Genomic DNA, 11,879 nt, shown 5'->3' with positions numbered 1-11,879 from the left:
CTGCGCTGCCGGCATGTCGGGGCGTGCGTCGTCAGCTACGTTTCGCCCGAAAAACACGACGCGTCCGAACGTTGGGAAAACTTTCAAATTCATTATTGGTTCATCCAGTAAATGCTTTTTATGACTCGCAGGTACTTGAAATAAACTGCAGAACACACGCTGGCTTTACCGATGTAGAACATACGGGAATTGTTTAAGTAGGCCAGAAGAAGTTCCGGCGCTCAGAGGGGAAATTCACTTTCGGAGAGAAATCACGATTTTGCGCGGGTAATTCATTCTAGTTGGCATCTCACGCTTTACCGACGACAAAAACACACCCTCGTAAAAAATAGTTGTTTGCTGTTATTAACGTAACGGTTGAAATAACTGTAATTTTACAATCACTCGCACAAACCTTTAAAAATCTTGCTTGAGGTAGACGCCTGTGGATTTCGGTATAACATTTTTGCCTTCTTCTTACAGAATAAGACGTTTTCTAACGGGTACATTTTTCTTGAACAGATAGAATGTCAGGGGCAAAATTTTAATTAGATGTTTAAGTTTCAGTTTGCTGGCACTTTACAATATGAGTGTCGTGTTAGTAGCAATCTCCGCGCGATAGGCTCTTTATTGCCCTGCTTGTGAACAGTGCGGTCGCAATATTCATCCATAATATTAATGACACCCTACAAATAAGGCAGAGCAGCGGGCCGGGAGATTAACTTATGCGTGATGAATATCTCGCGGTACAATAAACGTGTAAGAAAATAATCAGCAAGAAGGGAACAACTTAAATCAAATACTGTAATGGAGACAAGTAGTTAAAGAAATATTGTTTTAGAAAAAAAGATTTGTTTCATAGGCTTATATGGCTCCATATCTGCCAGATTTTGTATTCGCACAGACGCAGCCTCCGTAGATACTGAAAAAGCAGCTCCAGCTAGTACCTGGTGGTGACGGTGCTCAGAAAAAAGAAGAAAGAAAAAAAGAGAGCACCAGCGCAAAGAAGCATTGAGAGGAATATACGTGGCTCCCTATCCACAAAAATATTCGTACGCTCTAATTGTAAATGACGATTGGCATGTGCCTGCCAATCGTCATTTAGGACATGCTATTAGCGAAGGCGGCCGGCGAATGTGAAACAGCTGTACCACTTGCGAATAAAAAGCTTTGTGAATGCGGGACCTGTTCGTTGGGCGCATTCGCTCCCAGGAAGCGAAGCAACACTTAGGTGACAACGATAGCGGCGAACACGGTCGGCGATCGTCGAATCGAATCGCACGCCTGCGCTAGTCAACAGCCAGCGGTGCCGGCGGCCGGTACGAGGACTGTAGCCGCAGCGTTCGCGACGCGCGTGCAATCTGGTTGGGAATGGATCCACCGAAAGCGCATGAACGCGACAGCGATTGTTCGGTGAAAGCCAATCACGGGCCAAAAATAAAACAATGCACGCGTATCAGTCCGTGTGCCTTTTGATTGCTGAGTATAAGTACGCACTCACGGTCATTGTTCAAACGTGAATAATTAGGTCCCAGGATACTTGGAGTAATTTAGTTCGAGTTCATAGTGTTGTCACGAGACGCCTGCGGTGCTGTACGGACGAATGAGGACGGCGTCTCGGCTCGAGGACGGTGTCTCGTCTCGAGCGCCTCTGCGAGTGTATTAGGACACTTTCTCCTCTTTTGCCGGCCGTTTCCTACTGTAAGAAAGGGTTATTTGTAATTTTCGGGCAATGTACTTAACCTCTCTGCTCTTACTTTATCCTTTCGTGCAAGCAGCCTGGGCCGTCACCCGCCGCGGGGGGCTGCAGAGAGATTGACGTTTATAGAAGCGTTTTGCCACATTATGAATGCGGTTTTCTCCATCCCTCTCTCCCTCATCTATCTATCTATCTATCTATCTATCTATCTATCTATCTATCTATCTATCTATCTATCTATCTATCTATCTATCTATCTATCTATCTATCTATCTATCTATCTATCTATCTATCTATCTATCTAATCTTTCAGCATTCAAAATTTTATGAATCTTATTTTTTTCAGCCGCCACTGATACTGGGTCCGTTCCTCACAGTTGCAATGTGCGCGCGTATAATACCAACATGCAAATCTGGCAGTAGTTCGTCCTCGTAACGATTACCGCTCCATTTCACTTACCTATATTACCAGATTATTTATTCCGTCTACCCCCCTACCTCCTCCCGCATATCACGGGTCACCTTAACTTATATAACTGGCTACTTGAAAACCAAAATTGCCTCAGATTGAAATGTTCATGCCAGAGGCAGTTACTTGTATTATGTAAATATTTTACACGACATATGCATATGTCGATTGATTAAGATGACGATATATATCTGTCTATTTCGCAGAAAATCCGGTGACGGCATCCGGCGCCGGTGTCCCCGTGAGCAAGTATTCCCGTATATATTTAGGTATATGCCACGCCTTGCTATATGACATGCGGCATATGCGGGTTATATCGCTACACCATTCCATCACTAAAGTTGCTCATACCTTATGTTACATTCTTGACAAAGAATTCAAGGAGATAAAGATTCTGGGGAGAAGCCAGGACCAGACTGCACGCGAACTGATGGAGGCATATCACACAAAAAAGAAATGCCAAGACTGTGTTAGTTACACTTCCAATCGGTTGTTTCAATCGGAGATAGATTTTTTTTATAATTGATTGCCCCGCTAGGCTGATGAGTGTTCTTGTTGCTGCGTTCTGAGCATGTTCTATTTGTCTATATATTGCCACGGGTCGCCGTGAATAAACCCGTTGAAACTTACCGCCCGCGTCGCTTTTGTGTTCTCTTCCGTTGTCCCCGTCTTTATTTGCGGGCAATATGATATGCATTAAATGTACATGACTGCCCAGGTGAATCATGATATCATCGGGTGCGTAAATTGTAGCTATTGAATTTATGCCTCTTACTGTCATGCTCATTTACTGAGTACATCATGCGTACATAAAGTTGGTGTTATGTTCTATTCATTTTTTCCTTCGCACTTCAACAGCATCACACAGGCACAGTTGAAAAAAAAAATGATGTAAAACTTGACAATGTAGCTGCTAGCCGAACTTCACGTACTAATTTTTTAAAAATATTTGTATGAGGGCTACAAGGGCAGACAGCGTGTCACGTCTACCGGTGTATTATGTTATTCGCGCATCACAAAATTAGGCAGAAGGGGAAGAGGGGCTAGACAAGGCAGCTTCTCCATCGTGTCCGCTCTTCCTGCTCTTCCCCTGCCGAGTGCAAGACACCGACTTCTCGCTCTTGTTATACACTAAGTTGTCCGCGAGATAAAAGAAAACAAAACATAGGAGAAATACAAGTTATATAATAAAAAGCGAAACTGTGAGTACTATGCAATTATTTGAAATAAAATTACCCAATGTTTACAAGCTTGTACGACACACATATAATACAGCCAAGAAAAGAGCAAAGTAAAAAAAAAAAGAATAAGAATAAAGAAACAGTTGGGGGCCGCAGAAACCATCGCTCACCATTGTAAGCTCGTCTTTAGTAAATGCAACAGAATCAGTTTGAAATAAATTAAGATCGATCATGTTGACAATGCCCTGAGGAACGGTAGTTCCTTCGTCTATACAATATACTAACCAACAGAAAAACGTTTTCTTTTTCTTTTTTTTTTTTCGGTGCGCACTTGGTATAGTAACTCCCGAAACGTTGTATGGAAGTATTTCTGCTTGTGGTTTCCTCTAGCAGGCCGCCGCCTTCCGATTTAATATTCCAGTAGTTGAATTGATTTAAAATGATACCATTTCATCGTTTCAATTCCTTGCTGCTGCGGTTTTGACAAATGAAGTCAACGAACTGTTCACCCACATTTTGATTCTCTCTATGATATAGGTACCTGCGTGCGCTGTGTGTAACGAGAGTGAACTACAGTTCGAACGTAAGTAATTAATACTAGTGTACATTGCCACGCGAATGATACGCAATGATACATGCGTGTGACACTCGGTTCATCTACCTATGTACTCTCATAATGCTCGCACTTCTTTTTCTTTTTTTCACGAGAAATTGAAGTGAAGTTGGGGGATGGCGATAAATTCATGGGCAAAATTTTTCGATAGAACGTTATAGGTGCTAAATAGAAAAATGAAATATAAAGGGGCTGTAAATTGGGAATTATCGCACCAGCCATTGTAAGCTCAACCAAAATATAACTTTCAAACAACACTTACCTTTGTAATAAAAGCACAAGTATTACACAAGCAGAAACTACAAGGCGCCTTTATTTGCAGACACTATAGGCGAACCCAGAGTCACTAAACGAATAAATAATGTCACCCTGGCAAGGTCTATTCAGAGTCGGTGTCAACACTGACGCTGGAGCAAGCAGACGACGGTGGGAGCGCTATAACGTAAAGCTATTTCAAACTGTTTTTATTCCATGTATGCAATCAGCCCTCCACGATTGTACACATTTTTTTCGGGCTACCCCGGCTTCATCTGTCTGTCGTGTGAAGTCACGAAAACCGCGAAAACTCTCCATCTGATATGGCGTGTGCACACTGATTATGCGTGATGAGACCGAACAAAAGAAAAAAATATATTTGTGGTTCGACACCCTTTTTGCCATTAGCCCTCCGCTATTCGTCATATGTTTTCAGGCCGCGCCCACTTTGCCTTTCTGTCACGCGACATCACAAAGCCGCGAAAACTCACCACGCCAAAGTAACGTGTACGCATAAAGATGCACTATAATACGCCGAGTGAGTGAGTCAGAAAAACTTTATTTCGAATCAGAACGATTCGCGTCCGGCGAGTTAGTGAGCTGGGGCACCCGCCGGCCAAGAGTTCTTGCCTCCCGGCGGCTTCCTTGGCCCGCTGGACTGCCCAGAGTTGGTCTTCCAGGTTCGAACTGAGCAGCGCGGCGTGCCATCGCGCGCGGAGGCTGTCGATGGAGGTATCGCTCTCATTGTCGTGTATTAGTCCCTGGCATTCCCACAGCATGTGTTCTAGCGTGGTTCTGGTGCCACACACTTTGCTTCTATCTGTTGTGTATATGTCCTGATAAATAGCGTGCATTAGTATCGGACTCTTGTATGATTTGGTTTGTAGTTGTCGTCACTGGACAGCTTGCGATCTAATGAGTTGTGGATGGGGTGGTGGATAAGTGCATATTTGCATCTTGTAATGGTCGGTGATGTCGTTGAACCTGGCCATTCTGTCTTCCCATTGCCATACTTCGGAGGGCCCTGTCGAGGGGCCTACGTTCGTCGCAGCTCGGAAAGTGAGTCCTCGAGCTACTAATATATAATATATAATATAATAGCCGTTCCGAAAGGAATAGAAGACGTCTGCTTACCAATTTCTCTGGCACTGGCTGCTCGGAGCTGCTGGGGAGAACGGATTTATTTGCGCATAGTAAATTTTTTTACGTGGCACTATAACGTTGTCGAGCCCTTTCGGCACGTGTACGACGTCACGCTGACAACTCTTCTTCGCGAAGGATCCGTTTTAGCGAAATTTTTAACCTACCGTTGCCCGCCGCCGCGATATCCGACTAGCCATCGCAAGCTAAGCAAGGGGAAGCGGGCCAATCCTAAACGCCGGCACCACCCTCCTCATCCGATTATGTATGTACACTCTCATTAGCTATCTATAGAATGATTTCATTGCACTCACTCAGCGTCATCCTGAGAATTCATTCCAAGTGCATCCGCCTTACGATCTCCCCGGATAGATTTTTGTAAATTGCAATATGTACCATAAGGTAATTCGTTAAAACTTAATTAGTGAACTTGTGTTAATTAGTCGATTATGCATTTCAATTCTTTGCGTAAGTAATGACCGCCTCTTCGAGTACGTAGACGAGCTCGTGGACTAGAATTGTGCTATCTGCTCCAGACAACTTAACGAAAATATTTTGAAAGCGTCCGCTGAAACACCTGGTATAGTATATGAAGAGTGATTGTTCGTTGCTGCGCGCTGCAACATTGCCAAGTGGCTAATTATTTGAACATAGACTGCTCACATAATAAAATTTCGATTCTGCATACTGTTTAGCAGTGTCAACGTATATAGTCAGCTTTCACTGGAGGGAGATGTAAACTATCATATTTTAAACGCAGGAAATCGAGTGTTAAGATGGGCGAAGCATTCTTGATATCTGACAGTGAGTGAGGGTGGAAGGGAAATTACGTACTCAGGGCGAGGTGCATGAATGGCTGGTAATGGAGGGGCGAGATGAAACGTTTGCACAAGTCGTTTGGCGGGCTACTGACGAAGTTTCATTGGAACTCGTTACGCACGACCGCGCCGTGCCTTTTCTTGTGCCATAATTATTTCTTTTTCTCTTATTTTCTTTTCTTTGCATCGCAAATGGTGAGACCTTGCGAAGTGCGCTTGCATGTTTGGCTTTTCGGTGTACACGCAAGAAGTCCACGCGGCAGGTGTTGATCCAGCGCGCACACCCCCGTACGTCTTCTTGAAATGCGAACAAATAAAGAAACATCGACTTGTCATATACCATCGGTGTGTCCTCGGCGGTGCTGTAACTGCCGAACCCCTTCCCCCAGCCGCGCGAGCGTTGGGCGACGGACGAGGAAGCATCGTCATCCGGCGGATGTCTCGGACGAGCTGAGTGGCTCGCCCTTCCAGGGTCGCCGTTCGCATCCAAGGGAGGCCGCCATTGTCGTCTCGCTCCGCACCGCGCGCGTTCCCGCCAATCTGCTTTCAGAGGAGACAGCGCCGATGCTGCTCCGTGGCAGTGTGCAAGAGAAGCCCTGCTGTTGCGCGAGAGGCGCCGAGTTCGCTTCCCAGCTGCGTTTCAAGCGGTGCGCAAGTAACGTCCCCCTCAGAGGTTAAAATTCGGCCGCAGCGCTCCGCTGCAGCGTTCCTCGTAGACCAGACGTAGGTTTCGCACATCAAAATCAATCAATCAATCAATCAATCAATCAATCAATCAATCAATCAATCAATCAATCAATCAATCAATCAATCAATTGAACCAAGCACCCGTTGCAGAGCGCAACCGCTCTGAGAAACAATGCCCAGAGAACGAGTGTGAATTGTATAGAACACGTATAACGATTGTGCGCAGCAAAATAAACAACAACAACAACAACAACAACAATAATAATAATAATAATAATAATAATAATAATAATAATAATAATAATAATAATAATAATAATAATAATAATAATCAAAGTTTTTTTCAAGTGCCAATGAACAACTTCGAGAGTCTTGGTGCTGGCGCACTCGGCAAAATAATGCACAGGAAGAGCAATGCAAGCTCACACACACATACACACGCGTGCACACATAAAAAAAAGATAATTTCACCAATACGTTTTTTAACAGAGCATAAGATGTGTTCACGAAGAGAATACAAAGCAAAAGAGGAGAAACAGAAAAAAAGGTTTACAGAACGACGGAACACACAACAGATATGAGAGTTGTCGTCCAGTTATTGAAATTCCTTTGCAACTCCTTTCAGGAAAATAATAAAATTAGGCACGAAGATATTCAGGCACTCTGAATGGGCATTATATGTCGCCTGCAATATAGATAGAAGGTCACAAAAATCTAAAGACTCAAAGGCCCGCTGTTTCCTTGTGCCTTTCTGCGGAATGTAAAAGCGCACGTAATAGAAACCAAGTGGGAGCAGCAGACTTTTCCACATGCATTAATTTGTGAAGAAAAAGAACACCCGATTTGTTGCGTCACCAGATGAGGGTAGGTAACGTGAGTGTCTGTGTTAGCTGTATGGAGATGGAAGGTTTTTGACAGAGTCGATGTTCAAATATAGATGTGAACCTTTTTTGCACATTTTCGAGATGTTAACAATTTGACCTACAAGTGCGCACGGATGCGTACTCAAAAACAGGAAGGCATGCGCTCTTATATAAATTTAAAAATAGCCCCGGTTGTTTGAAGTCTCTCGTCATCCGACGTATACTGTGCCGAGCGCTCGGAGGGCACGCTGCCACGTCTGTTGAGCGTGGGGCGAGAAACTCAGAGAGCTATCGAAATATACGCTCCAACGTCCTTCGTTTCCTGAGCTCTTTACAGGAGAACACCTTTGACGCTATAGAGAAATAAAGTCCTGTTAGTCTTCCGCGTGAAGCTTACAACTTTCGTTTTTGATGCATTTATGACCAGCTTGTTTTCAGCGCACCATGACGCAAAATTTGCAATGTCCTTCTGAAGAGCGGCGCAATCATTAACATTTTTACCGCTTTGAAAAGCTTCCCGTCCTAATAAAATTGAAGAGTTTTGAATGACTGCCGGGACGTCGTTAATAAACAGCGGGAAAAGAGGGCCCAGGACAGACCCTTGAGGATGGATGGATGGATGGATGGAATAACTTTACTGAAAGGCCCTGCGAGCTACGGGGCGCAAGGCCCCATAGAGCGGGCTACTCCTACGTTGGGAGCGGGAGTTTTAACTCCCTGGCCGCATCGTGGGTTCGCTGGACGGCCCAGAGATGCTCCGCCAGGTCCGTGCTGTGCAATGCTTCTTGTAGCCTGGCGGAGTCTTGGTTCTTGTTTGCGTGGGTCCGACCACACGGCCAGAGCAAGCGATGTACGTCTAGTGTGCTAAGGCAATTTACGCAATATGATGATGTTCTGACGACTCACCATTTACGCTAACGTAGCAGTATACCGGTCGCGTAGGTACTAAAAATAATCAATTTCATTAACGTGTTCAGGAAGAAGTTACTGATATTGGTACTAGCGCGCATGAGAATTGGTATAGTATACGCACGCAGCTGGTCCAGCGTCCACTTCACACTATATATATGTGGCTGCATACAAGAAATAAGTGAATTCAGTCAAAGCAACTGTGACTCAGAGTACAGGCAGGCACTAGAAATATATGAAACAAAAGCAGTATTGAAGCTTCGTGACCCCAAGCATGGGAACTCTTTACATGGAGTATACGTATGGATCTCTGCAGGGTGTTTCTCGTAACTTGTGCCAAGGATTTGAAAAAGTGGTCAGCCGCGGCTGAATGAAATCAACGGCATATGGTTTGCCGTCATGTGGCGCTCCCTTAGAGTATATATTATATTCAATTTAATTAGTTGATTAACTGAGATGAATTAAGCAACATTTTTAATATTCATTTTAGGGTCAAGTGCGTTTCGTTACGTTGTAAAGGGGATTCAGAAACGACCGGTCCAATTTTTTGTCGCAAGGTATAGATGCTGCGTGGTGATTTCTTTCGGCATTTAAAGAAAGCCCGCGAACTATGAACTATATATTAGCCACGTGACAATGCTGATGTGCTATATTATTCTGTTGCTCAATACATGCTACACAAAAGTGTTTTTCCGAGCGTGAAAGTAGCCCGCGAATACACGCAAAATTGCCGCACGACTGGCCGCTCGAGGCACTTTGCGTGTATTCGCGGGCTTCCTTCACGCTCGGATTGGATTTAGATTGTAAAACTTTATTTGTCCAATAGATGTAGGGAAGGCTTTAAGCCTCCCCACCTAGACGACGGCCAGGAGTCCTTGAACCCTAGCGGCGGTTTCGGCCAGTCGGACGGTCTTCAGTTGAATCTCCGGATCGGAGCTGAGTAATAAGGTCTCCCATTGTTCTAAAGACTTTATTCTTCCCCCAGAGGGAGCCTGTGGGCATTCCCACAGAATGTGATTAAGATTAGCCCTGGCTTTACATAGCTTACACTGGCTGGAGTACTGACCCGGGTAGTAGAGGCTGCACGACACCGGGCTTGGAAACGAGTTGGTTTGCAGGCGACGCCAAGTGGAGGCCTGGCTCTTGTTTAAGGATATATCAGCCGGAGGATATTTAACCCGCCCTAGTCTGTAGTGTTGTGTGATCTCTCTGTAACACACTAAGCGGTCCCGCCCCGCGAAGCCTTCGGCTAGCCCACCAGCTCGGAATGTAAGTCCTCGAGCTCATTCGTGGGCCGCCTCGTTCCCCGCGCAGGTGCCCAGATTATTTCAATTTTCCTGCTATCTCTGCAGGTCTGCAGGATTCTGTTCGCCTCGGGAGAAATTCCACTCGGAAAAACACTTTTATGTAGCACGTATTGAGCAACAGAACGCTATATCGGCAGTTTCTCATGCTGCTGCACAATTTTCTCGTTCACACTTTTCATCTAACTTAACATTCGCGAAGGCGATTAATTAATTAAGGCTAATTATTTAATTAAGCGGTATGCAAAAATATACTCTGAGCATCTCCAAGCGGCGGCAAACAACATTATCTTGGTTCTGTCCAGTTACGTGGCATTTGCATATTTTCAAATCTTGGTGCATGATAGTTGGGACATCCTGTATATGATTTCTACTGGATTGTGGGAGTGTACAAGTGTTTGCGATAGCATATCTGGCAGCTCTCTTTCTCTGTAATTGTAGGCTACCTGCCATTGAATGTGAATATTATTGGCCGATGCGCTGACAGGTGTTTAATGGTATATGCGATTGCTTGAAACGTGTCTCATTGAGATTGATTCTCATGATAGCGAGCATCGCCTCACCTCAGTGAAAAAAAGAAAAGCACCAAGTTAAGCCTCCAGTGGGAAAACATCCGCCTCATATGCGCATGGTGTGTTCGAAAAGCCGAGCACATCGATTTTCATTTATGGGTAGAGACATATCCCTAGCCTAGTGCTCAGCAGCAAGAAGAGGGCTCCTAAATAAATAAATAAATAAATAAATAAATAAATAAATAAATAAATAAATAGGAATTTTTCAGGCGGTCTCGTCGAGCCGTAGACAGCATCGTTGTGCAGCGTCCACTCCAGGTGGGGGCGGCAGAAAAGCACACACGCTGAGCACCTAAACCGATAAAATAGGTGCAAGCATGTGGGCATTTGGCCACTGTGGAACCTCGCTGTTTCTAATACGGTAAAAGTGCCCTAGAGTTTTGGGGCGTCCTTCATTCCAAAATCAGTATACTCGGCCTCCTCTTTATAGAATTGGTCGAGGGATCGAATACATGAATAATAACTGCATTGCCAAACATGCTGCAAACAAACGAATTCTTGAACGCTACGGACTGCCAACGTAAGTAAAATATGTATTTTTTTATAAATGAATGTACTCGTATGTCCCAAAAATTGCGCCCGAAATAACTGATATCAGTGATTCCATGTTTCTTTTTGTCTTTTTATTACGTAAAGAGAATATCACACGAACTTATGAAATATATCAGTTCGAAACCAGCAAAGCAGTACATGTGACTGATATGAAAAATGTAAAGGCCATGAAGTGAACAAGTTGAGGACAAATATTTTAATGAAACTTTGTCATTCAATAACCTGGTTTACATTTTTGTACATATGCAACGACCAGGGAAAAATCTCACTGATGCTGTCCTTTATTCCAAAGTATTGCGCAGGAGCAGCTGTCACCGGTCGTGTATTGTGAGTAATTGCACCGAAATTATAGTCGCTACAGAGAGCACATATAAAGAGCAGGAGTTCTGCAAAATATGCGAGAGCGAGGCAAATGAAAGTGAGTCAATGCCAATATATGACAAACGGGGTACTTTATTTAAAAGTAGCCTCAGTGAGCATTTAGACATTTGTCCCGCTGACTGACGAGTCGCGTGATTCCCGTCTGATAAAACTCCTTGGGCTGCTGCTTCAAAAAGTCTGTAACTGACTATTTCACGTCTTCGTCAGACACGAATCAGGTTACCTTGAGCTGTTTTTTCAATTGCCCCAAGATGTGGAAGTCCCAAGACGACAGGTCTGGGCTGTATGACAGATGTTGCAGCGTTTCCCACTTAAAACTTTTCCAGTTTCATGTTAACTACATCAGCGACGTGGGGACGGGCATTGTCGTGGAGCAAGATGACCCCATTCGTCAATTTTCCACGTCGTTTGTTCTTGATTGCGACACGCAGTCGATCCGGCGTTTCAGAATACCGGA

This window comes from Dermacentor andersoni, chromosome 1 (genome assembly GCF_023375885.2).
Source record: "Dermacentor andersoni chromosome 1, qqDerAnde1_hic_scaffold, whole genome shotgun sequence".
Classification (NCBI taxonomy): domain Eukaryota; kingdom Metazoa; phylum Arthropoda; class Arachnida; order Ixodida; family Ixodidae; genus Dermacentor; species Dermacentor andersoni.
The sequence above is the reverse complement of the archived record's forward strand: the minus strand, read 5'-3'. Positions refer to the sequence as shown.